The sequence below is a fragment of the Myotis lucifugus genome, unplaced genomic scaffold (genome assembly GCF_000147115.1).
Source record: "Myotis lucifugus unplaced genomic scaffold, Myoluc2.0 scaffold_5, whole genome shotgun sequence".
In the NCBI taxonomy this organism is placed as follows: domain Eukaryota; kingdom Metazoa; phylum Chordata; class Mammalia; order Chiroptera; family Vespertilionidae; genus Myotis; species Myotis lucifugus.
Window position 1 is genome coordinate 20,570,198 of NW_005871053.1, and position 4,754 is coordinate 20,574,951.

Genomic DNA, 4,754 nt, shown 5'->3' on the forward strand with positions numbered 1-4,754 from the left:
CTGTGTTTCGTGTTTCTACTCAGGTCACCCCAAGGTACAGGTGAATACAAATCCACATCGTATAATAATATAGAATTGTCTTCAAATTTGAATAAGCAACTAGAAAAACTTCTCTCCAAACAGATGAATCATAACATTTTTAAAAATTAAGATATAATTCATACCATACCATTACTATTGACTTTAGTACTACTCATTTTTATGATTAAATATGCTCTACTCAGGATTCTTTAAAACACCTAATGGGTCTGATTCAGAGTGGGAATCTATTTTGACTAGCTTACATTTACATATGCTCCTATTTCACTTGTAAAATTGAAGTGGCATGTCATAACCACATGAAAGGTAAATACATGTTTTCTGTATAAAAGTTTGAACAAAAATAAAGTGGCAAGACAGAAATGCTTCACTTTGAAAATGTCTTCCTAACTGGTCTCATGCTCTCTCTCTTGCTCTCATATATAAATACTAGTGGCCCATTGTACGAAATCCATTGTACGAAATTTGTGCAATTGCCCTCGCGGCCCCAGCTTCTGCTGTTCGGTCTAATTAGCATGTTAGCTCTTTATTATTATAAATAATAAACAGTCATTGTGTAACTGAGCAAATGTTATTCATCAGATAAACAGTACATCAAATTTTTCAAAGTTACAGCAAATTCTCCAAATTTACTCATTTTTTCCAAAGGGTAGAACATTTATTTGTTTGGAGCACTGGTAAGTTTTGATAAGTCTTAGCATTCAAATAAAATTGTGTATCTCAAATTAACCAAAAAGTAGACTTTTGATTGACATAATACAGTATGTATAGAAAATAAAAACCATCAACTTTAAGGTCTGTGATGACTGGTTAGGTAGTAGAGACTCTAACATGGGTTTTATAGACTGGGATATTCCCTCTCCTCCACATTCCTCTCAGGGCTCCTCCCTCAACTCACTCCCTCAGAGTATACTTGAATACTTTGGTCTTTTGGAACAACAGAATTGAGAAGAATGGTAGAGAGACCATGAAGATAAATTAACAGAATAATGTGCTTGTCTCTAAACTGTGGCCAACAGTAGTTCCCTCGCAACATAGCCTCCCTATGGTGCCATTTTCATGTCTTCAATGGGCTGTTTGAGGCAGGGGAAATGGAATGGGCCCCCCTGCCACTCTCACCAGAGCTCAGCCCCGCACTCCTGCCACTTCCTGGGCACAGCCACTCTACCTCCTGTCTTTCAAACTCCACAGGCAGGCGTAACACCAGGCTCACTGTCTCCTGCTTCACCAAACCTCCTTCCTTCCACACACACATACTCTGTGTCTCACCCTTAAGAAGGCACTCCTCAATGTGTTCTGAAATTGCCCTTTTTGGGGGAATGACTCACTCCTCCAGTCCCAACTAATTTAGTTAAAAGTCTTAACAATGCACAATGTTCATTTTCACCCACTTTATCTGCTCCTTAAAATATTCTCTCATCTATTTAGACTGAAGTTACTTGAAACCAGAACTCCTGTCTACGTCTGTATTTCCTTTGGTGTGGAACACGTGTGCTGGGGCATTTCACACAATGCCTGCTGACAGAACTGGTTCTGCTATGCGAGCAGCTGAAAACAGAGACTGGCACTCTACTGCTGCGCTGACTGAAAAATGTTTAATATATTAGATGGCTCATATTCAAAGAACCACTGAGCAAACTGTCTCCCTACAGAAGTCTTTTGTTCAGTCACTGGCACTAAAACTGTCAGAAAGGACCAGATTTCATTCTCAAGCTTCCCAGTTAAGTAACTTGTTTTTCAGGTGAGGGTTTTGACTTTCTTAAAAGGAAGAATTTAGGAAAATAATCCCAAGTCAAGGAAGCTACATTCCATTAGCAGAAGGTAACACATTTGTGTTACCATGTGGTCACACTGGTATTTCTAAATTATCAGCTGCAGATCTAGTGTGTAACTAAAATGTTGTTGCTTTTAATCAGACCCAATGAATCAGAATTATGATTAGAAAGCTGTTATCAGTCTTGATTTTGATAACATCAAAATATAATGAAACATCACCTGGTCAGATTAAGTGGGCAGGAAAATGAAAGGAATGGATTATTCCACATTTTAACAATATGTTTTTTATTATTGCTAATAAAAAGTATATATCTGTGCCCTGATTTAATGAATGGATCAAAAGCAGCATCCAGTGGTTCTAAAATAGTGTGGTAAAATATCTCAAAGATTAACTATGTTTACAACTCTTAAAATTTTGGTTTACTTTTTTTTTTTTGCTTAATGCTTCATTTACTCATAGTTTCAAGATAACTTCAGTCTAGCAAACTGAATTGGTTACAAAGTCATAAGCTATCAGAATCTAAATTGATGTGACATAACTGAATCTCAAAAATAAATACTTTGAGTTTAATATATTGTGCCCTACATGCATTTTTTGTGTCATTTTAATTGGGGAGCAGGGGGTGTATGGGGTATAGAGGGACCTGCCTTTATTAATCTATCATAAACTATGATTTGAAGTTCACTAATAGGGACATGTTCATATTTCTCTTAGATACTGCAGAGAACTACCTAATGCCCTTTGAAAGGTAGAACACTCACCAATAAAGTATGGTATTACAGAGTATAAATAAGTAATGACTGATAAATATTTAGAGCTCTGGCAATGCAAAGAAAGAGAACACATGTTGGACGACTTTCCACAGCCACCCCAGAATCTCTCTACAATTAAGGTAATAGTGTGAATATAAAATTTTGATACCCAAGCAGCCTACTAGGATTATAAAGGCTGTGTCAAAAGTACCATCTGTCCACATGGAAGTGTGTACCCTCACAAATCATAAGAATTACAGTAATATATATCATTTTGAACATCAGAGGCACCATAATAAATAAGATATTTAATTTAATGTTTGGTGAAGATGATAGGAAAAGACACTGAAAGGTTAATTTGCCCATTTTAAAGCTCAATAATTCTCTGCTCTTTCTGAGACTACTACTCTGAGAGCATCTGGATCTACAGTATCTACCTATACATCGATTATAAACTATCACAAAACTCATGCAAGAATTGTCAGTGGGAGTTAGCAATTGCCCAGGACATGCAGTGGTTTCTAACTTTCCTTCACTGGCATCTTTATTTCTATTTTCACAACGTCTCATGTGGAATGTTTGGGTGCAGAAAATTGGGTGTACCTGTTAGGGGAGAAAGGCAGCACCCACCCTGTGCTCCAGTACCATAAGCAAAGTGGAGGAAGTCTATTATTGGGGATGGCTCCAGGAAGTTTTCAATAGAGGACAGAGCTCACCAGGAGAGAGCTCTGGGCTCACATTACACTACAGCATTCAACTGGCAACAAAGATTTAGAGAGCTTGTCCTAGTAATCCACATTCAAGACAGCCTCCGGACCTCAAGCCTCAAGCATCACTTTCTTACCAATTGCTTAACAATATATTTCCTCTGCTCTTTTGATTTCTGTGAGAGAAACCAGAGAAGTTTGAGGAAGACGTCAATGTTAACTTCAATAATCTGATGGTCACGAAAGAACTGAAAAATACTGAACTAACCAAGAAGCCAAACACCAGTTCCTCTTTAAAGACCTGCAATTCATTCCCCCCAAAAGGAGAGTTTTTTCAAATGAAGCGATTTAAGCAAGGGGCCAAGCTGAGAGAGTGTCAAATGAAACACATCTGAGTTAGTTGGGGTAGTCTCATGTTGCCATAGCTGAGTCCGTTTCACAGTCCTCTGCTGATCTTCACCACTGTGATATTTAAACCATCTGGTTTTCAATTTACTTTCAACTAACAGCTGCCATGAGCAGCTACTGAAATTACATCACAACAAAGCCACTCCCATTAACAGCCTAAACTCATCTTCATACCTTCACAGTGGTCAGTCACAGAAAAAAATACTGAGAAACACACAGGTCTCTCTCCAGACTCAAACTCGTGGATTCTGATTCAGTATGCAATATAGCACCAATCATTTATAGTATGAATTGGTATTTATGATACAAATCAATCTATATGCAGCACTGCAAAATAAAATATATGGATTGTGATAAATAAATGATGTATAGGATATAAAAACATCCAAGTGCTGGACATGTTACCTTGGCCCTCAAAGCAAAAGAGAAAAAAGAATAAAACAGTCGCGTTCTCTCCAGGGCCCGCCCTGCAGTGCTTACAGCTCCTTTTGAATTTGTCCAGCAGGTCTTCTGGCTTGTCCCAGAAGGCCCTCCCCCAACAGCAAGTTCATGGTAACAACAGAACGACTTAAAGCACTGGCAAGCGTTATTTTCCCTAATTGTTAGAGCGTCACACACACCTGAGTATTCCCAATACCTGGGGATTCAGTGGGGTGCTCTGGGGGGCGCAGGAGGAACTTCCGGAACTTCCGAATGCGGCTGACACGCCCCCCCGCCCCCACCCCGGAGAACCTGTCGGGGGGCCTCCCTCTCTTCCAGGGCATTTCCTAGGTCTTGCCCTATGTGCTTCTTCTGGTCTATGGCTGGATGGAACAGGCTTTATGTTGACAGGGAAGCCACTCGACTCCATACTGCTATTCATGAGACAGTATGTGACAACACCTCACAAGAATATGTCCTCTAAAGAGAATACAACCTTGAAGAATGACCATAAACTAAATATGGTAGTTTTAGCAAACTTAGCCATTATTTTATTAAACACCTTTGATTTATCTTCCCTAGTCAAAAATAAAATATTTTAACCAGCAGTTGGCTGGCCCACCCATCCTAAAAGTATACAAGGTGAAATTA

At 38.9% G+C, this 4,754-nt stretch overlaps 1 non-coding gene across 1 annotated transcript; it reads left to right on the plus strand.

Moving 5' to 3' along the window:
- Positions 1 to 4,153: 4,153 nt before the first annotated feature.
- On the plus strand, positions 4,154 to 4,216 carry LOC111823618. The gene has a single exon (XR_002826689.1). It is a non-coding gene; the product is annotated as a U7 small nuclear RNA (small nuclear RNA).
- The last annotated feature ends 538 nt before the right edge of the window (positions 4,217 to 4,754 follow it).